General features: G+C 33.6%; 1 long non-coding RNA gene across 6 annotated transcripts; it reads right to left on the bottom strand.

Annotated features, from left to right (window-relative positions):
- Positions 1 to 3,901: 3,901 nt before the first annotated feature.
- On the bottom strand, positions 3,902 to 8,375 carry LOC139897540 (uncharacterized). 6 transcript variants are annotated; one of them, XR_011776643.1, is made up of 8 exons: positions 8,044 to 8,375; positions 7,768 to 7,828; positions 7,525 to 7,673; positions 5,620 to 6,535; positions 5,479 to 5,516; positions 5,144 to 5,216; positions 4,599 to 4,661; positions 3,902 to 4,216 (listed from the first exon to the last, which is right to left on the bottom strand). It is a non-coding gene; the product is annotated as an uncharacterized lncRNA (long non-coding RNA). The 6 variants fall into 6 exon arrangements; XR_011776646.1 differs by having other exon boundaries at positions 5,479 to 5,771; positions 6,432 to 6,535; XR_011776644.1 differs by having other exon boundaries at positions 6,432 to 6,535.
- Between the last annotated feature and the right edge of the window lie 15,016 nt (positions 8,376 to 23,391).

Here is a 23,391-nt window from a genome sequence, read left to right as displayed (position 1 = left end):
CAGTACAAATTTTGCTAGTGCCTTCAGAAGGTGAAGTATCTTGCTCTTGAATTTCTTCAAGATATATACAGTGCTCCCACTTGCTTCTAGCAAGTGGAGACTTTCTCCAAAATCTCTGCATATCTAGCTATGAAAAACCCTGTTTCGAGCTGGATAGTGGAAGTAAGAACCCATCGTTTCCTCTGGGTGTCGTACTAAGATACTTTTGATAGTTCTGGGTACAAGTTTGTTTGGTGTATCACGTTCACGTTAGCCGCACAACCCCAGACTTAAAAGTAAGACATATTAGAGATCATCCCACCCCATATGATGCAGTGGGAATTCTTACAGCAGACTCTAAAAACAATATCCCAAAAGGACGGTGGTAGGGTAAGACTAATCATTAATCGAACCATGTCTAACAAGGTTTGATTTCTCCTTTTAAACACCCCTCCATGCTAAGGTGTTTATGAGTAAGTCGTAAGACAATCACATGACTAGTTAGATAGTCTAAAACTTTTTGACTCATATATTCACCTCTACGGTCAAACCGTAGAACCTTAATAGTCATTTCAAGTTGATTTCTACTTCATTTCGATATGCTTTGAACGTTTCGAACATTTCATTTTTATGTTTAAGCAAGTAAACATAACCATGTCTAGTGAAATCATCAGTAAATAACGAAGTAGCAGGAATTAATCTAAATGGGTAGTATACATAAGTATGAATGCGTCCAGGTTGATCTATTACCCTTATTTTTAACTTTACCTGGTAGGCTGGACAATCCTGCCTCCAGTGACTTGTCTCACCCCAGTGATGACAAGCCATGTCCTTTGCCGGATACCCTTTCTTTGCTGGTGGAGAGAATTTCTTGGAGAGTAAGCTTGCTTACCCTTGCCTATTCTCTTGCCACAAGTAATTAGCGGTTTTTACAGAATTTTTTTCCTATATTGTCAATACAACATGACTTTTCTTTAGCAGCACTTTTCAGCCAACTCAAATGTTGCTCTGAAATGGTTTTCCTCATGCAGTGCATGTAGTAATTCATTACCAAAACCACCATTTTCCTTAGACAGTGAAGTAACCATCAAGTTCACTTCAAAGACATGTGGCATAGGAAAACCTAGGTGCTCCAATTTTTTGAGAAAGCCCTCCATGTTCAAAACATAAAAGCTATCCAACTTTCTCGCTTCATGTTTGTAATCGTGAAATGCTTCCACAGTTTCAAATAGTTATTGATCTGCCTGTCATATGCATTGTAGTCCTTTAAGTTCTTTTGAAACTTAAGGGTCATGAAATTAAGCATAAGACATTCTACTTACAAGTTGTTCGTTAAAATGATTACTATAATCATCATGAACAATAATAGTGGCAATCTCAATGGGAACTTAACCAAAGGCGATTTCTAGATGGTACAACTTTCTTTCAGCCTTTCGGACAATCCTAAGGCTGTGATAAAGTTGCACACGTTCCGTTTTTCCTTTATCAAGGATTGAACTTACTGTCAAGTTGTTTACGGATCGATTTTCATTTGATGTCATATACAGAATTTATTAAGTTCTTTTAGTATTTTCGATAATTATCCTTTAATAAATTAACTACCCTCGTTTTATATCATTAAAATAATTAATTTTCGTAAAAGGCTAAGATCCACATTGTGCTTCCACCATCACATCAGTTGATCTGCTAGCAATGATGGATTCAATTGGTAGGCGGCAGGTACCAATTGCGTTATAAGTGCAACTGTTAGATTTTATGGGACCCATGACATATAGTGTCCAACAACTAGTGTCATTCAAGCATGTTTGTTCCATCCTTGCCTCGGGTTGCAGTCTCACCTCTCAACTCGATTAAGTAATCCAATTTTGAAACTTGTAAAAATAAATCTAGGTCTCACGCATAGACAATAATTACCTCGGGGCTATAATTCAACCAGGATCTCACCGTAGTCAAAAAATAATGCCAAGTGTTTCAACGAATTGGACAGAACGACTTAAGTTTTAATGGGTATATATATATATATATATATATATATATATATATATATATATTACAATTTTAATAAAACAATTTATAAAAATTGTGTTATGAATACTTTATGCATATAATATTCGCCTCACAAATTAAAACTAATTTGATTTATTTTAATCATGTTTTGACTTTAATTCTCACATGGCAATTCATATACAATCAAATAATATATAAAACATAATTAAAACAAAACACGACATAATATATGTGCATATCCTCAACAGATGAAATCCTATGTCTAGTCTCACAAGCCATAGTGAGAACCAAGTGGTCATCTAAAGGGACAATCACGATAACAAACCTGAGGAGCTCCCACTTGTGTCAAGATCACATAATGACCAAATGTACTTCTTGACTGCATCTTTCACAATTCCTTTCCAACAACTTTGGCAGTCCGAAACTCCATCAAGAAGTCCTTGAAACCAGAAACTTCCTTCTAAGAAGTTGTAGCTCTATGTGTTATGAACCTCCAGTAAAAATTTCACGACCAACGGGCGTCTAATGAATCGGGAAACTCCGCTTTACTGAGAGGCTGTAAGGCTGACCGAATTTTCTTCTTCATCTCTTTAATCGCATCATGGAGGTTACAAATACTTGAAATAATATAAAACTAATCTAGAATTGTAAATTACATCAATGACTCAAAATGGCCTCCAACAATAATTAAAATTACATGAATATAATTTCCAAAACATACGGCATCCATAACAACCATAAATAACCATAAACGACCAAACAACACGACTATACGGTCTAGGTTTTTCATCGGCTATGAACAAACAATCATCATAATAATAACATGATTATGATAATAAACAAGTGGCTTACTCCATGGCACAAGATGCATGTCAATGACCATGGATTTAAAATTAGTAAATAAACAAGCCAAAAACAAAGTCTAAATACGCAAGATTTAAACCTCAACAAATAACCATATAATTACCATAAGAGGCTCTTGATACCACTGTGGGTGATTTAAGATTTTTATTAAAAAACAATTTTCTAGTCAATTAAGATCATGTCCACAAGCATATAATGATCAAATAAAGCGGAAGCGTTTTAAATATAAAACAATCACCAAAACCCGGATCCATATGTATTATACGGTTAATAAATAAATTAATATCAAGTACGAATAGAATTGTACCTCTCTTTGAACACCATAGTTAGATTGAGAGAAACCTACGACCGAAAATACGGTAATCTCTAAGGTTGATCCACACTACACTTCAAGCAACGTCAATTGGATGTGCTAGTCCCGTCAAGTATTAAATCAATAAAAGGATTAATAAACCTTTTTATTAATTCTTTTTTAAAAACCAAAACAAATAAATAATCAACAATTTGACCATCTATCTACCGAGAAAGAAAATAACATACAACAACTTTATGTTAAGTCGAAAACGTAAAAGAACAAAACATAAACTTTCGTTGTATGTTTTTTCGCTGCAAGTCAAAGAAAACAAGTTACTTTGATTGTTTGTCGTTTTCTAGTTCTAGAATAAATCAATGCACATTATCCAATTTCACAAATTAAATAATATGATTGTTATGTGATTCTAAATTGTTTGCAACCTCAAAAGTTCACAAGAGTAGCTTTTCAGCTACTTATCTTTCTCGCATGAAAACATGAACGTCACGTCCACGTACGGCTAATGGTTTTTATTCGTGTTAATCTTAATTTAGGTTAGATCACATCTCTCTTTATATAATAATTTAAACCCTAACTAGCTTAAGACCCGCGAATTCGCAGGTTTCGACAATAAAAATTATAAATATACTATACTATTATTTATGATCACATCAGTTTAAACGACAAATATTCGGTATAACAAACACTACTTGCACTCTTGCAGGAGCCGTGAAATCACGAGTATATAAAAGAGCAACATAAAAAAACTCATTGAATAATTATTATAAAACAATAAGAGCAAACACTATTACATTACATTGAGTATTTAAACACATATACCTCATAACTTCAACAATCCAGCAAAACTTTACACTTAAACTTCAATTTATATTATTATTTTATACACGGCTGACCATAAATAAATAAAGCTTTTGCCATCACCAAATGAAGCAAACCAACGTTCGCTTATAATGATTGTTCAGAAGCTTCCTTCAGTTCATTATGAGGGAAAGTAGACCACAAACATGTAAGAGCATTATTAAGTCCAACAATACATCTTACTTTCACTATCTCCTACAAAATATACTTTTTTGAATTAGAATCAACAACTATACTAAGATGGAATGAATCACTTGGTACAGAAAAATATATGAGAATGTTATCATGATGATCTCATGATATTGAATTACATGTAAACAAAAAAATAACATTAAATCCATCAAAGATGATAAGTGTCAAAAAAGGTGTTGAACATAACATTTGTAGTGCATTCAATCATAAGTTAATCATAAGTTGTACATAACTCTGCGAATCTTATTCTGATTTTATCCATCAGCACCCCCAAATCTAATAAGCGAGGTCGAAAAAATGCTGAAAATTTACTGAGCAAACTAAAAACACTAATTTAGGGTTTAAAAATTATACTCTCGAACTGTAAAAAGTAAAAAGTACTCACTTGTGCACAAAGTTCCAGTACTTGTTGCTTAAAAAAGGCATACAATAAAACATCCAGCATAGCCTGCAAGAGGCAGGCCGAAAATTATAACAGCATCAAAAATTTTACATCACAAAAGAAAAAAATTTACACCCATTTAATGACAACACCTATTTGCATATACTTATGATCAAGCCTTGCACCTTAAAGCCTTCAAACACCTTGGATCAATCTTCCACTCTTCCATGGAAATTACCCATTTTTTATTACAATTTTTTGAGTCTCAAAAAATTAGGCGGTATTTTAATCACGCCTTTATTTATTTATTTTTATTTTGGACTGATTATTGAATTTCTTTTATTGATTAATGTATTTTTTATTAAAAAATTAAATTTTCTTTCTATTTTTGATTTTTCGTTATGCTTGGCGTAACCTTTTTTATGACATCATCGAAAGTGTCTTTCATAAAATATCGACCATAGCAAAACAAACCTAGAATCAACGGGTCAATCCCATGCGCCTATCTGCAGACTTATGGATCACTATAAGTCAAAAGTTATACTTACTTCTCGCTGCTCATGTAGATCAACGGGTCATTTTTTTGTGTTCCTTGTACACCTTTATTCGTTGACATATAACCTACAATTCAGAAACACCTTTAGTAATTTACTAATTTAGATCAGTAAGACAAATACATATAACCACTAGGAAACCATTCATCAGGTGGTATGCATTCAAAGACATAAATACACAATAGTTAAACAACTTCATTAATTTTTCTATTTTATGCTCCTATAATTCACTTTATATTTCATCAACCTAGTGGCATGCATTTTATCAACCTGGATACATTAACTGTTATCACTACCATACACAAAAGATGGAGCTAAAGATAACGTACGTTAAAGTCAAAATACTGCTTCTTCACCCAGTAACAATCTGCAGAAGCAAATGTAAAACATTAAGAACACAATGCAATAAGAATCAAGAAAAACACATCAACAAACCAAAGAGTAAAAAGATGGTCAAAAAGATATAGTACCTTATGGTGGATGGGATATGATCTGAATCACATTAACATATATATGGTGAAGATCTCCATAAACAATTTTATAAAAAGATGCATTTTCCAAATGAAAGTCAAATAACACCAGATCTTATAAATCTAAATAAACCGGCCCCTATACACAGAACCTACATAACGCAAATAAACAACAAAAGCTTCTTATTTGTGAAGACTTTAAGTTTCGGACATAATAATGTATCCCGGCAACACAGTCTGACCAATTCAACCTGACAAAATATTATGCTTAAGGTGAACCCATTTGCTACCTCTGGATAGTTAGATACAACTAAAGATCAAAATAACATCAAAACGAAGAAATTATCTTATATTGAATATGGGAAGAAGAAAAAAAACTGGTGACAAGATTCTGTGATGCAAAAAAACGTTCTAACCAAAATTTATATCTTGAAAGATTAACACATTTACAAACAACTATACCATAGAGTCGGTTCCGGTTTGAATTTTAGTCTCAACAATAATAAGTTCACAAAGCAGTAGTCTTACTTGAATTGATATTATCAAACGTAGCTAATGAGCAAATAAAAAGTCAATCTGGTCACAAGTTTATAGCGTTAACTCATGGAAAAGAATTCAATTAGAAAGTTATAGCATCGAGAAAAGTAAAAATTTGCCACACTATATCGAGTTCTGAATGAACCTGTTATTTGTATGGCTAGTAAATGGGTTGTGGTTTGTGAATGACGTCATCACTATTCACCAAATTATATATAGCATACATATACATTACACTTGAAAGTAACTAATTTGATATGGAGTGACCTACTGACCTTCTGAAATGGAACTTCAAATTGGGACTTTCTATTGTAGCATTGTTGCCCTCTTGTGTTCTTCGCTTGTATTCGTAATGCAAGCATCTTTGAAGAAATAATGGCTGCAAAAAAATAAACCATCAGTTACAAACCAAAACATAAAAGTATTATTCTTCACAAATGTCACTGATATCATAAATTTTAAATCACATCGATACAATATGTTTTACTCCGCAACATATAGAAGGCATTTTATTAATGTAATCAGCTGAAACACATATGAGTATATGACAGATATAAAAGCTACCATTTCTAGTAGATTATCCTTTATGAGTGTTCCATTAATACATCCATTAGTATGCTCCTTTACTATCGCATGAGTCGATTTGGGTTGTGTTTTATCTTACCGTTTAATTCGAAAAAGTATTTAAGGTAAAATTGCACCTGCGTGAGTGATCCTCATTTATTTGTGCAATCAAAATTACACATCAGAGTTTTATATGTGGGTCAACACAACCCGACCAACCCATTTCGACAGCAGCCCAATGCAAATGCAACGACTTTTGACCCATAACCAATCCACACCGATTAAAGAATACCTTTACTTCTAACCTACTTTTAATCATAAATGGATCATAATGTGTCAGATAACTATTGCTCCCACTTTTCCCAAGAGAAGAAAGTTGACCCAAAGCATCATTACAACAATTTCACTGAACATATGTAACTCGCAGTTCACTTAAAATAACTATTCAATGTAATAAATCATTAACCATTTAGTTGTCATCAAAGAACATAATTATAATGCACCTAAATGCACATCTCTATCAATTAAATTCAGACGATATACGTGAACACAATCAGACAATACTCTTTTCAAATGAATACGCTTGATTGATGTAATGGGTGTAAGTTTCAATCTTTCAGACCTAACCGAGTCCAAAACTTCATCAAAGCATTCATTGAAAAGTTGGAGGGCGATAACATTCAAACAAAATACCTAACCACCATTAAGCAATAGCCAAAAACACGTTTGATTTCATCGAACTGTTAACGAAATAAGGGGCAAAATTAGAACATCAGATATGAATTCACATAGTAAGGAGCATACCCTTACACTTAAGCAGCCAACAACACGTTTGATATGATCTGGTGGAGTTTTTGACGTTACCGAATTAATAAGTTAACGATCTTCAAATCAGTTTGACGTTCTTGATCGAGCATGATGTTTTATGCTATAACTGAATCCAAATGTTTGTACTACAATAAAATTAGTCTTTGGTTATTGTAATATTTTGCAACATCATAACTATAACAAAATAGTAGAAACAAAATTCATGATCAGTATACATACCTTAGTTCCTTATTCAACATCGACGATTATTTGAAAAGACAGTGAAGATTCAATTGACAACCTACCATCATATACAACCTTTTCAAAATCTGTACAACGTTATGGTACCATTTAAATTCAGTAAAATCAAAACTATTCATTCCAATTAATAGTTTAACCTTTAGCTTGAATGTTGCTTCTGACCCAGGATGTAAGGATATAGCATATATGAACAATCAATTAAAAAAAAAAAAAAAAAAAAAAACAATAAAAACCCTAATTCATAAAAATACTTACCTTGATTTCAGCGATAAAAGACTATGAATTGGTTTGGCGTGGATAATCATCTTCTAAACAATTAAAGTATTAAACAACTTTGTTTGGTTTGATTATCGGAATTCGGGCAAGGATTTCATCATCTTAATTCGCTCTTTGAAATCGTTGAGAATAATCATCTTAATATTGATCAGATATTGTCGATTGACGATTTGGGGGAGAAGTTAGGGATTTTTTTTCTCCGAATCAAGTGAATGAATATGATTTCGAAGGAAGTAGAATTAAGGTAGTAAGTAGATCGAGAGTTTTTGCCCTAATTTTTGGGTGTGTCTACTGAAGTGGAGATAGCTGGTTTTTTTGGCCCGCGTTATGATTAAAGGGTATTTAGGGAAAATTAGCGAATTATAATAGTTATAATCTTATAATTAGATCTAAGGGTGGAGAAATAAGGGTAAGGTATGTCATTTTTTGAATTCAATGGTCAAGATTAAAAGATGACTGTTTTATATATCTCAATTAGATTTTTCTTTTAATGTATAATATCGAAATATCGATATCGATATCGATAGATTAGACTTAATTATTGGGGTTGAGTAATTATTTAGTGAACTTAATTAATATAGTTAATTCAAGAGTCCAATAACTAATTATCAAGATAAGTCCAATTAATTAAAAAAAAATTATTTTAATTCTCAATACTTGAATAATATATATATATATATATATATATATATATATATATATATATATATATATATATATATATATATATATATATATATATATAGTGGTAGGATCAAGAGGGAAGTAACCAATCGGGGGGAAGCGGGGGGAAGCAAAAACTTTTTTTTCTTCGTTTTTTGAAAAAACTTTGTTCACGAACATTATAGATGAGATGAAAATATGAACATTTAGTAGAGACACTTTGTGATAAATATTTTATTTTGGCGGGAAAACGCTCGAAGAAGTAATATATAACAATTATCGTGTTTTTCGAGCGTATGTTGAGGTTTTAGATATTAGGGTTTGGATATTAGGGTTTAGATATTAGGGTTTATAGGGTTTAGATATTAGGGTTTAGAAATTTAGGGTTTAGATTTAGGATTTAGATTGAGTTTTTAACACGAACGGTTTAGAGTTTAGGGTTTAGGGTTTAGGGTTTAGAGTTTAGGGTTTGGTGTTTTGGGTTTATGGAATAAACCCAAAACACCAAACCCTAAACCCTAAACTCTAAATCGGGCTAAATTTTACTTCACAAAACATGAAGAAAAAAAACATTAACATTCTTCACGAACAATATTATCTTGAATGTTATTTTTGTCGATCGTTTTCCCGCCAAAATAATAACATTCATCACGAAGTGTCTTTTCTAAATGTTCTTATTTTCATCCAATCTATAATGTTCGTGAACAAAGTTTTTTCATAAAACGAAATTTTTATTTTTTTTTTTTGCTTCCCCCCGCTTCCCCCGATTGGTTACTTTCCCATTGATCCTGCCTATATATATATATATATATAAAAATATATATATATATATATATATATATATATATATATATATATATATAATTATAAATGACGTCTAGGTGTATATGTGTGTGACCCCGAAGGTCCACATGAATTCAGCCATATAGTTGTGTGTTGTACATTGCGCATTAATCCTACAGATTTCACATAACCACGGTATATCCAGAAAAGTGAATTAGCTCCATCTCCAATTGCTTTTGCAAATGAACATGCAAAGTTTATGTCCAGCTTCTCGATTGAATAACTTGCACGTAACATATCAAGCTAAGCGCTACTCATACCTTGAGGCCTATTAGATCCCGAATGAGGGAGTAACCCATTGGTTCTGTATATGCTTTTAATTACTGAAACCCTTAGTGATTTGGGTTCGGTTTTGGCTCGCCAAAACCATTTACCGAAAAGCATGAGCTTTTTACCCCGAAGAGACCTGATGTTAAGACCTCCCTCACCGTATAGTAAAAGAGAATCTTCCCATTTAACCTAAATCAATTTAGAACTCTCACCCGACAAGTTCCAAAATAAATTGCATCCAATAATCTCTAATTTTTAAGGACACTCAAAAAGGCACGAAAGAGAGAAAAATAGTATAGCGGTAAAATACTCAAGACCGATTTAAAAAGCGTTAACCTTCCACCATACAAAACCGTTTTAGCTTTCCAATCCGGAAGTTTCAAGTTAAACTTATCTTTCACGGGATTCCAGTTTTCCACTTTACTCATGTCCCGACCAATGGGAGGTCAAGATAATTGGACGGGAAATCCCCTACTTTACATCCCACCCGATTAGGTATACACTCAACTTCTTCCTTTGCTACACCCAAGCCAAAAATGAGACTTTTATGTAAATTAATCTTAAGAACCAACATGTTTTCGAAGTATTTAAGGAGCTTAATGAGGTTATAAAAATTATGTCTATTCCAATCTCCAAGGAAGATTGTATCATCTGCATATTGTAGATGTGATATAAGCACTTTGTCCACCCCAATTTCCACACCTTTGAAGAGCCCTTCGTTTATAATACAATTCAATCCTTCCACTACAATAATAAAGAGAAACAGAGATAGCGTGTCTCTTTTCCTAACGCCTCTCTAGATAGAGAATTCGTTAGTAGGTGATCCATTGACAAGTATGGATATAGAGGCCGATTTGAGACATGCGAGAATTCATATTCTCCATCGATGCCCGAATCCCATTCTGTCATCATATCCATTAAAAATTCCCAATTTCGACTATCGAACGCTTTTTCAAAGTCTACTTTAAAAATGAGAGTTTTCCTTTTATTCCTCCTAAGATAGTCAGTGAGCACCTCATCAAGTACCTTTTTTTTAACAACGCACTTTTCTCATCCCCGATAAGATTTGGTAAGGCCTTACGAATACGCATGGAGAGGATTTTCGCAAGGATCTTGTAATAGCATCCAATTAGACTAATAGGCTAAAAATCATTTAGACTTAAGGGGTCCGGCTTCTTTGTCAGGGAGGTGACAAAGGATGCATTACATCCTTTTAAAAATCTCACACTTTTCCCAAAACCGCTCGAGAGCGTTCATAAGATCCTTCTTAATCAAATCTCAATCCATCTTGAAAAACATGAACTTGAAGCCATCCGCCCCGGATGATTTTGAACAATTACACTCTTTAATAGCATCTAGAACTTTTTTTTCGGTGAAAATGTGTTCCCGCTCCTCAGCTTGCTCAGAAGTTAGCCATAGAATAAGAGGCTGATTGGGCTCAATATCATCATACTCTACAAATTTCATCTTATTTACATTTTACTTTAAAAATTGCACCTTAAAGTGGTAATACGCTTCTTGCTTTATGACAATAGGATCTTCACTCCAAATCTCATTAATGTTGAGACCATGAATGTTGTGTTTGGCATATCTTCTTTAAATAAAAGAGTGAAAACATTTCGTGTTTTTATCTCCTTCAAGGGTCCATTTAGCACGCTCCTTTTGTTTAGCCATGTTTGTTTTAATCATTTCTTTGTCGATCCACTTCTTTCTTGAGTCAATCCATTCTTTCCTTTCATTATTCGTGAGCATCCTGTTTTCAGCATTAAGATCTTGTAACATCATTGAGATCTTGCTTCTGACGCGAACCATGCTTATGAATAGACCAACACTCAAAGAGTACTATAATACTATTCTAATCACAACCTATGTTGGGAAGCTCTTCTATGATAGATATGTAACTATCCATACGTAAGTACTAAACTCTATTATGACGCATGACGTTAAACACAGATAACTACTTACCCTGTAATCTAAGAGTGATCAATTCCTAGCACTAGGTTATAGTCACGTGGGTAATTGGAAAGGGTGGTCCTTAAATTAGACTCCTAAATCCGACAGGGTTTCAGTATAACAAGTACTCAAATGCTCAGACATATAATCAACAAGCAAAACAATTATAACGGATAAACAGATGCATATAGTGAAAGTAACTTAAAATAACAAAACCATATTATTAAATTAAGGAAAACGTTCACCGTATAAAAACGTGGTCTTGACCATTACAAGTGTTGACATTCTCTAGACTGCTCCTAGTACAATCTTCGACGTTCACCTCCGAGTACTAGTCTTCCCGCTCTGAGGTGAGAAGGCCTCGAAAGTATCTAGCTTAAAAGCTAGAGAGAAACTAGTTTTGTAGTAAGAGAAGCATTTTAGAAATTCGTTCAAATGAATGACAAATTAGCTTTTTTATAAGAGAGAACTGAGCCTGGCAGCCCGTGGGTACTACCCGTAGAGGATTGGGCAGCCTGTGGTTGGTGCCCGTGGAATGGGTCTGGTTGCCCGTGGAGATTGCACGTGTGTTGTTCTTGGCCATGGAGATTGCCCGTGTAACTGGTCTTCGTGACAGCCCGTGTCTGATCTTTGGCAGCCCGTGTGGCTGAATGTGGCAGCCCATGTTTGGCCTGTTTTTAAGATCGTAACTTGATTTCATCGTTTTCGCTCTAGATTCTTCGGTTTAAGTCTATTTTCGCTGATTCTTCTTGCATCGTCCTTGTAATCACTTAATCTATCAAATAAGATAAACAAATGCTTAATTCTTTGATAAACTTAATTACTTTAGTGTATTTAGGACTAAATATTGAGGGTAAAAACGTGTCTTTTTAATCGATATCAAATATCTCACACTTAGACTTTGCTTGTCCTCAAGCAAACCTTTTGAACTTTCAAACCCTTGGGTGTTCCGTTCTTTGCAAACAAGTGGTTTCGCCTTTTGAGATGCAAGAATAAAAACTTGTTTAATTTCTTATAGTAATAGTGAATCTATCTCTACAAGCATGAGAGGAGGTTACATGATTGTAGATGCCTTACTCGACTCACTCAATTCACTTAAGTATATCGGGTTTTCTAAATTCTATGTTGAAATGAATTCGCTCAATAGCCTGACATGTTGCATTCATCGTTATAGACTTGGTCAAGACTCATGTCTTTTCGACATTTTTGCAAAAATGTTTTCATTTATATCTCCTAAGATAATTCGTGAAGAACTTCGTTATAGCAAAGGAATAGTCTGAAAGAATTGAGCTCAGAGGTTTATATGGATACATAGGAGTGCTTTTTGGTATTTTTAGTTTGAAGCACGATCAGGCAATCTTTTTCAGTTTTTGGAAACTTCTTTCGAGCATTTCTTCTTAAACTGTTTTGAATACTTTTTCGAAGCTTCTTTTTATAGATTCTTCTCCTTTCCTCAGAATCTTGAAATAGTTTTTTTTTTACAAACATTTTGCTTTTTATCTTTGAGATCTTCCTCTTGACGGCAGTCCTCTTTAGATACTTTGCTGAAATGCTCATTGATTTTCTATGATTTTTCTCTTCCCTGATCAATCTTTTGAATTTTCTTTATTTTGAGAGGGAATAAGATAAACGTTGTAGATGGTGAATATTTTTGTGATTTTTGAGTGAGTATTTAGGTTGAAAGAATGGAAACAGAAATGGTGATTTTGGGAATCGTTGACTCAAGTTTTTGCACAAAACGAATTTTGACACTTTCAAAAAATATTTATATAGCAATGATTTGATCTACTGCTCTGATACCAGTGGTAAGTAACTAGAGGTGTGGGTGAATAGTTACTTAATACGTTTTTAACACTTTTTTGATTGATCACTAAATTTGATTAACTATGATCAATCAATTCAACTCAAACTTGATGTGTATGGTGTATATGTTCAAAATGATAAATAAAGTAAGGTAACGAACATAGACACAAGGATTTATAGTGTTTTGGGTGGATGTTAACTAATTTACCTTAATCCACTGCCCGATTACACTAATCGGGACTCTTGCTTCATTAAGTACTTTTCTCCAAACCCGATGGAGATCTGATTTACAAGTCTTCAACTTCTTTGATAGACAACAAACCTAATCTTTCTATTCCTTTGAAAGACCAACTCCAACCTAGCTCAACTTGTTTTCAACTTGGACAAGTATTAATCTTCAAATAAGATTAATCAACTTCCTAAGTCCCATTAAGGAAGTAGATCACCAAACTAGCCTATGCTTCTACTAATTGAAGTTACAAGACTTATACAATTTGCAATGATGATCCTAAGATAATACTGGGACATACATTACACTAAGTAAACCTACAAGATAAAAAATTTTAATTAGTAAGTTTACAACAACCAAATGCCATATCTATAAGATCATAGAATCTTCTCTTGCTTGATCACATTTGAGTAGTAATTAAAGTTCTTGTGATCTCTGGAAATAAGTCTTTAAAATATGCAAGAGGGTCAGCTTCAAATGCTCTTCAATGCTTGTTATTTATAGTGAGATTCAAAAACTATCCGTTGTCACACGGTCACAGGCACAGTCGACCTTGGTTCGACCGTGCGTACCCCATTCCAAAATATGTATCTGTTGTATAGCCATTTGACTCATTGAACACTATATTTTGGAATCTTTACTCCATCTAGCACCTGTAAAAGAAACCCAATATCCTATACAACTACTATATGCATTAAGTGTGTGAGATTTGGTCTTATTGAGTGAAAATGACATAACACTCCAAATGTGGTAAACCCAACATTCTTGGAGAAGTGTCTTGATTGATATTTTGGGTAATCTCAGTTTGGTCAAGACTTAGTTAGGTTCATTAATGCATTTTGTTCAATTCTAAAGACTAGTCAACATGTCATTAACTTCCTAGTTTCAATTAATCACAAATCATATTCATTTTAAGATTAAGTAGAGATTAATTGAATGATGTATTTCTAAAATAAACATTAAATGTGTAATGATATCAATGTTAGTCATACTTGGACAAGTAACACAATGTGTTACTTAGACAAAACCAAATAGATTATTGACCATTATTCTTTTGTGAACCATTTTACACTTAATTCATTAAAGTAAACTAGTTACTTGAATCCTAGTATTCTAACTAATAACACATAGTAAGCAGTTAATCAAGTTGGCAAATTAATAAGTATTAAACATATTAGTAAGTACCAAGTAATACTCACACATAGCAAGAGATAGTTATTCTAAGATCAATCATATAGATATTTGCACAACACTATGGTTCAAGCTTTAGCAAGCTTACTTGCAATATAAAATATTGCATGATTAATGTGTAAGCACACATTAATGTCCAACACATGCACAAGGGAAAAGAAATCTCTAGTTGGGACTTGGTGACCATCCTAAATGTATCTAAGTGTATTTTAGGATTACAAGTCTTTACTAGTTATACTTAAAAGTATTGTTCTTCATTTAGCCTTAATTTTTCACTAAGTAATCTTTAATTGTAATTAGTGTTCTAGTGACATTAGCTTATGTGTGTTGGTACTTGGTGATCATCCTAAGAATATCTAGACAAGTTTTAAGATCACAAATTGTTGATTAACACTTATGTGTTATGCCTAATCATGATTAATTTGTCATTAAGATGTAATTAAGCGTAATTAACCAAGATTAGTGTTTTTATGACCAAAACTCAATTGAGTATGGAGAGGGCATCTATTCTAAGCGTGTTGAGACAGGTTTCATGAATTATAGATGTCGGGAAGTAGTCAAACTAAATTTGATCGAAAATGGTGACAGAGAATTCTGCGGTCGCACTACAGTCGACCGTGGTGGCGACCGTGCAACTTGTTTTCACAAAACTGCGTTGCAATTCAGTCTGGGCTTCTACGGGTAAGTATACGGTGGACCGTACTTTAACCGTGTACTTTAATGATCTTTATTTTCATTTTATAAGTTTTGTTTGACTTGGTCATTTGCAAGATCAAGTATGGATTAGTGAACTTGTGTGTTTTAAGTTAAGAAGTCGATCATCACTTATGCATATGTATGTGTCATCATCAAAACATATTCTTTGGTTAAGCATCGTACTTAACTTTGTCGGTTAGTCCATTAACCAACATTCAACCAACAGAGTTAAAAATTGTGCAGTTTATTTTATAGAATGTTGTAATTAGTGAAGAACATAGTACTCCTCTATGGTTGCAAGGTGCGTATGCAGATGTGCCACTTTGGATATCTCCGAATCAGGTTCCGGTGTAATCTTTCTTGTGTAGATCATCCTTGCTTCAATGACATGCCTTCGGGTCATTCGTTTGTCACGATCATTGTTTGTACGGTTTATTTATTCCAAATATCGACATAATATTAAATTTTTAACATGCATAAACGTGGATAAAAGTAAAATGCAACGAACCTTAGTCGGGCATACAAACCATAATAATAATAATAATAAGTGTACTAGCAGAATCTAAAATGATTATAATGAAGGTGGATATAGAATCACTCCTTTGGTGAGCCTGGGTACTCCATGGTCGACTGGTGATATGATTGGATATGTCCAAGATGTGTCCTCGTCCTGATGCCTCGGGGTATGCCTCTAACAGATTAAGCCTCATCCATAGCATAAAGCTACTCTGTTGAAGGTTCCTATGTGGTAAACAGGTTGGCAAACTGTTGTGCTTGTGCGAACCGATGAGTTGGGGTGATATGAAAACTCCCCAGACCCACTCATAAGATCTGAAACGCGGTATGACCTATTCTCTCAGCTGTAACCACCTGAAGAAGTACCTCATCCTGACGTAAGCACCAACTATTCCATGTTTGATGTCATCACACCTGTTTGTGCAACCTAATCCTAATCACCAGTCAATCCTTGACTGAATATATCTCTGTGAGTGCTGATGGATGTCCCATAAGTACCAACAAATGGGGAATCTGCCATAGTGGTATCAATACCATGACCTGAAGGGCCTGGTGAATAGTGCTTGAGAATAAGAGCTGTAGCAATGACGATATGCTCTGTATAAGTGACATGGCTAGTGCCACCTGTGTATTATTGGCACTTAGCATTCGATATGTTGGGAGGATCCAAAAAAAGTAGAGGAGAAAGCCCATGTATCCTCAGCAAGTTTGACTCAAAATGCCGATGGTTCGCAAAACTGCGAGCCTGCACCATCCACCAGTGCTCTCCTGGAACATATCCCTGATAATAGTGATAACGAGGATACTTAGGATGTGGTGGAGACACGTGCTCATGTACAGGCTCATGTATGGGCTCATGTACGTGCTCCTATGGCTCATGTTGTATTGGCAGAGTGTTCTCTCTCCTACGTGTCCCGCAAGCTATCCTAGCATCGGTACGGAAAACATCTGGGGGTACGATAACACCTTCAAATAACATATCAACCGATCCTACCACGTGAGGTATCGCCTTCAATGTCAACTTGTCGTCTTTGATACTCATCATATCCCAATCCTTTTGTAGAAACTTATACCAAATGTGATGTGATTATGTATCAATACGGTACTCAACCTGCTCTGAAATCAAATAGATCCTCTTCAACAACCTAGTAACTACCGGTCTCTCAGTGGTAAAAGTCTTGGCTAGCAAGTAAGCTACCCGAAAGTTAGTGTGCCGGCGCATATAATGAAGAACTCTGATGTTGTTGGCCTGTACGTTATTACCGTGTTGGGATATCGGTAGTAGAGATTGCGAGAGAAGATGGTGAAAAATTCGATCGACCGGGTTATTGAGCTATGAAGCCTTGGTTTGAGAAGTCCAATGAGTAATGCTTGATAACTCGGCCTAAGTATCCTGTGTATCAACTGAAGGATCGTGATTGGTGAAAACATGACATGCCAGATTTCGTGGTGAATATAGCTGAAGATGAGTAGCAAACTAGGCAAGTGTCAACTGATAAGTAGAATTGGCATGCCTGAACTGTGTGAATGGATTACTCGAGTAAGAAACTGCCTCAATATCCTCATAAAAAATCCAAGTAGCCATCAATTCAGTATACGACTCAATTAACACCTTCTCGTCAAAACTAAAAAGACGAGACCAAGAACGGTGGGAGCTACCGTTAACCAAAAACTCTAAAATCTGCCTCAACCCTCCTGCCTAGCCACAATTCCCCATAACATCCCAATCAATAATTTTCAGGTGACCTCGTCTCCCATCTATCTATTTTTGGATCACTGGCTCGTATATTTGTGGGTTGTCTTGATTTTAGAGACATACGGGTAGCTCATCCTTGGGAGAAAGATAGTGTAAGTAACTAGAGGGGGATGAATAGTTAATGGTTTCTTAAAACTTTTTCAAAATCTTTAACAATCAAAACATAAGTTTTAAGTGTGGAAGTGTTTGTGTTTGTTAATGCAAGTATGTATGGAATTTAAATGCACAAACACGAGAATTTATAGTGGTTCGGGAGGATGTTAACTAATCCTCCTTAATCCACTCCCCGATTCACTAATCTGAAGTTAGCTTCACTAAGCATTTCTCCAAACAAGGTGGAGATCCATTTACACCAAATGAACTTCAATAAGCCACACCAACACTATTCCTACATCACACTCGTCTTCACCTTGGACAAGCATCAATTTCCTAATGGAAATATGTGCAACTTCCTAACACAACTTTAAGGAAAAAGGATCACTTGATAAGATGATGTTCTTATCACAAGATCAATTCTACTAACTCAATCTCTCATAGTTCTTCAATAGGTCACACCAACCTTACATAGATCAAACTTGTCTACACCTTGGACAAGTATTAATTCCTAATGGAATTAATCAACTTCCTAGATCCCTTTAGGGAAGTTGAATTACTAAGTAAGATGGTGCTTCCTATCACAAGGACTATTTAACTTCCTTGACCCCCTAAGGAAGTATCTCACAAAGTAAACTTAAAGATACAGATGATAAGCATAAAGTTTACAATGTAATTCTACTTAGAGTAAGTAGATTCTCTCTTTCTCTCTTATAATCTCTCCATATATATATATATATATATATATATATATATATATATATATATATATATATATATATATATATATATATATATATATATATATATATATATATATATGGAGAGATTATAAGAGAGAAAGATAGAATCTACTTATGTATATATATATATATATATATATATATATTTATATATATATATATATATATATATATATGTGTGTGTGTATGTGTGTGTGTGCGCGCGCGCGCTTGAGGCTTGGGAGATTAGTTGATAAGACTTTGAAAGTTTGTTGGAAAGAGGTGGTCTTCAAGTTTGGCAGATTTTGGTATTTATAGGAAATCAAAAATGCTGACAGAACCTCCACGGCTCACCCCACGGTTGACCGAGGATCGAACGCACTCTTGTTCTACTGAAAATAAATCCGTTATAGAGCCGTTGTAATTTGCATATTTTGGTCATTTTCCTTTATTTGATGTCTGCAACAAGATGCCAAAACATCTTGACATCCTTGAATATCCTCTCTCATTTTGGAAGCATTCATGGAAGTTGACATAAGCTTACAAAAGAGGAAGTCACATAATCCTTGCTTGTGTCATTAATTACCAAAAAGGGTAAATGCTTATTTTTTGCTCCATGACAATTAGCAAGCTTTCAAAGATCATATCACAAGTCTTTCATACATTTGTCAACATTTGGTTGCAAGTATATGCTTTATTGGTTACTTTCAACACTCCAAATAAGACTGATGTGTGCAGCGGTGTATACAAAATGCTATTATTTTTAATACGAAATTGGGTACAATTTACACAAGTTTTATTATTTATTTATAAATGGGATATACCTAAACCTTGCTACAACACTATAGGCAGTGTACCTAATCGTAGAGTAGTTTAGCTTTTAGTAAGTCTGGTTCGTTCCACAGGCAGCTAGTGATTACGTACTATATTTTTAACAACTATATTTATACAAATATATATATATATATATATATATATATATATATATACAAATATATAGTAATAATAATATATAAAAGGGGTGTTTTACCATTTAATGACCGGTTTGTCGATTTTATATTTTAAGCATAAAGATAAATGACAATAATTAAAGTGCGTAAAATAAATAACAATATTTAAAGTTGCAATAATTAAAAGTGCGTTAAATGAAATGACAGTAAATAAAATGACAGAAAATAAAAGTACGATGAGATATAAAATAACACAATTATGCTTATTTAAACTTCCGTAACCATGATGTTTGACGTTTTGATTTTAATTTATCTCTCTGGGTTAATTGTCCTTTGTCCTGGATTTATTTGATACCTATCTGGTTTTTATCCATAATAGTCCATCGGTCATAATTATAAAATGCTCGTCAAATTAACCTTATTCCCGAAGTCAAATATTCCAACTAATTAGGGATTCAAACTGTAACAAGGTTTTAATACTTTGTTAATAATTATACCAGGTTATCGACTGCGTGTAATCCAAGGTTTTAATACTTTGTTAACAATTACACCAATTATCCTTGTATGTAATCCACCCCTGTTTTAATTAGTCCATGATACATTAATTTATTCACTTGGCCATAATGAATAATCAATTACCCAATCCAATGATTAATTAAATAATTTGTAAAAGATGTCGTATAAACGTCACTAAATAGGACATTCATAATCATTTAATAATTATTAGATTAAATAATTTGAAGACATGTTCGACAGATTCTAATGAGTTGTCATTGATTAGACAATACCCCCCATCTATTAATAGTCTATAGTCCGATGTTCACAAGTGTCGGTCTTTTGTACAAACCCTAATTATGGTACAAAATCCAATAACCCCGTCTAAATATTTAGCCCAACATCAAGTTTACTTCGGCTCAAATAAGCATAATAATAACTTAGTTACGAGACATTAATTTAAAAAGGAAGAACATAGCTTACAGTGATTATTTATCGCGTAGCGTTACACGGACAGAGTTTCGACTTACAAAACCTTAAAACATTTCTTACATTAACCCAATTATTATTAAACTTAATTTAAACTTAATATTATATATATAAATATATAACTATTGATCAGAGGAAAGAAAATGAAAAGAGAGTGTGTTTTTACTCGTGCATAAGCCTGGCTTTTATAGGAGATTTCTGTCCAGCATTCCTATGCGATCGCATGGGATCAAAGCACAATATCCATGCGATCGCATGGCCTCAATTTCCAGCTCATTTGATTTTTGGCTCCTAGCTTGTCGACATATTTATTCAATATGTATAATATATATATAATTTTATATAATTATATATATATATATATATATATATATATATATATATATATATATATATATATATATATATATATATATATATATATATATATATATATATATATATATATATATATATAAATATATATATATATTATATTATATTCTTGTGCAATGTTGACTTGTAATTTTAGCTCCGTTGACTCGCGCGTTGATGCCCGGTTCATGTCTCGGTTCCGAATTTTCAAACGTCCTTTCGTACGCGTAGATATCTTGTACTTTGCGTTCTGCGGCTTGTACTCTTGTCATTTTTAGATGTTTCTTATCAATAAATTGAATCATTTGGATTGTAACTTATACGTTTGAGCTTTTTGATCATTTGCTTCTTCAAATCATCGATTTCTTCTTTTGTCTTCGCACTTATTTATTTAAACGAATATTACTTGAAAATAGAGCAATTGCAACTGAAAACTTTACATATTGGAAGGATATTGCGCCTAAATATATGTTTATTTGGAGCACTATCAAATATCCCCACACTTGAACGTTGCTTGCCCTCAAGCAATATAGAACTTGAAATAAAATCACACTAGAATCACTTCTTTATTCTTCACACTTTATACATAAGTGATTATGATACGGCAGTATATACAATGATAGTAACGACGTGGTTTACAGTCCCACATGACTATAAATATTTAGATCCCTTAAGGAAATTGGATCTTTATGAAAACATTTGATCTTTTTAAAATTCATTCTTGCTTTTACCCTAGATAAATTTTCCGGAATAACCCTTCACCGGTGTTTGCAAAATGTTTTTGTAGGTTTTGTGGGTTTCAGATTTGAAAATTTTAGCTCAAAACTTATGGTTTTGTGTCACCCACTTGCTAACCTTGTATTAGGAAAGCACACGTCCAGTTTATTTGCTCCGTATATTACCTTTCGGTAAACTACCGTCCGGTTGTAAAGGAAAGCGTTGAACAAACAACTGTTAAGGCAATGTCTAATGATATACAGATGTTCATGATCTAAAATGTGTCGGATGCAGTTACTATCCTTTGTAGGAGAAATAGTAACGACACCCTATAATTTTTCGGTCTGGCACAAGGTCCTGTCTTCGACCATGCTATGCAACCACCATTCTTACGGTTGACATCGTATTTGGTTCCGGTGACCTAATGATTTCCGATGAATTCTCAGGATTTTACGTTCAATGGTAATGAACACATTGAAAATAGGTTTTCAGAAAACAAATCGTTTTTAATTTGATCAAAATGTTTTCTCGTTCAAGCTCGAGTTTAGATATCATCGAAATCCATGAGTTTGTAGTTCTCAATCTTTAAGGTCAATCTCAAGGATTGAGTAATATCAGGCTTAAAAGCTAATTTTTTTTTTATCTTTAAGGAGATTATCCTTTCTGGGGGTCTGATTCATTAGTCTTATCAAGCTAATTTGCACGGCGCCCTCCCCATTTTACGAGATAGATCCTCTCATGGTTAGGATAAGTCTGACCACTTGGCGACCATGTTTGATACTGAGATCTGTGGATTTCCTGCTGATTTTAGAGATGACTTTTCTATATTTTTTGTCAACCTACAGCTGGTCTGGACGACAACTTCTTGACCTAAATCAAGAAGCGCGTATCTTTTTCGGAAGACTTTACTTCCTTTTAATGATGGAATTGATTCATCGTGTAGATCCATATTTCTTTCAAATATATTATAGTAAATCGGGTAAAACTGATTAGTTTAGTCCAAAGCAAAAGTACCAGCAATAATCTTGTACAAAAATATGTGATATATATTTTAAAGAACTTGGTGAATTCTTCCCACACTTAGTTTTTATTTATTTCTTTCTTTGCCTTTTTATTCTCTTCTATTCCATTTTAAATGAATTCTAGCGTTTTAGGTTGTTTCTCAATTTATGTCCTTTCCAAGGTAACAATAATTTCGGTATTAACACCGAGTTTTATCGTTCATAAATATGTATAAACATGATTTTGAATTCATTTATTTAATTTTTTTTTAAAAATTTTACTAGAAGTGGGTAGACAGTATATAAGACTAGGGTTGTTCTTTATTATCAGAGATCACTAGATTCTAATACAATTACTTCTTTACTAGTAAAATTTAACGGTGGCTATTAAACCAAGTGTATAAGTCAAATGTTTAAAACCCGAAAGAATTTAATCCCTTCCCACACTTAAGATCTTGCAATGCCCTCATTTGCAAGAAATCAGTAAAAATTTAAATTAATGAGGGCGATTAGCGTAGAAAAATGATTAAAAATACCGAGTTTGCAAAAATATTGTTTTATATCACATTTGATATTTTACGTCCTG

This window comes from Rutidosis leptorrhynchoides, chromosome 3 (assembly GCF_046630445.1).
Source record: "Rutidosis leptorrhynchoides isolate AG116_Rl617_1_P2 chromosome 3, CSIRO_AGI_Rlap_v1, whole genome shotgun sequence".
Lineage (NCBI taxonomy): Eukaryota > Viridiplantae > Streptophyta > Magnoliopsida > Asterales > Asteraceae > Rutidosis > Rutidosis leptorrhynchoides.
This window is presented reverse-complemented; position numbering and strand designations above follow the sequence as displayed.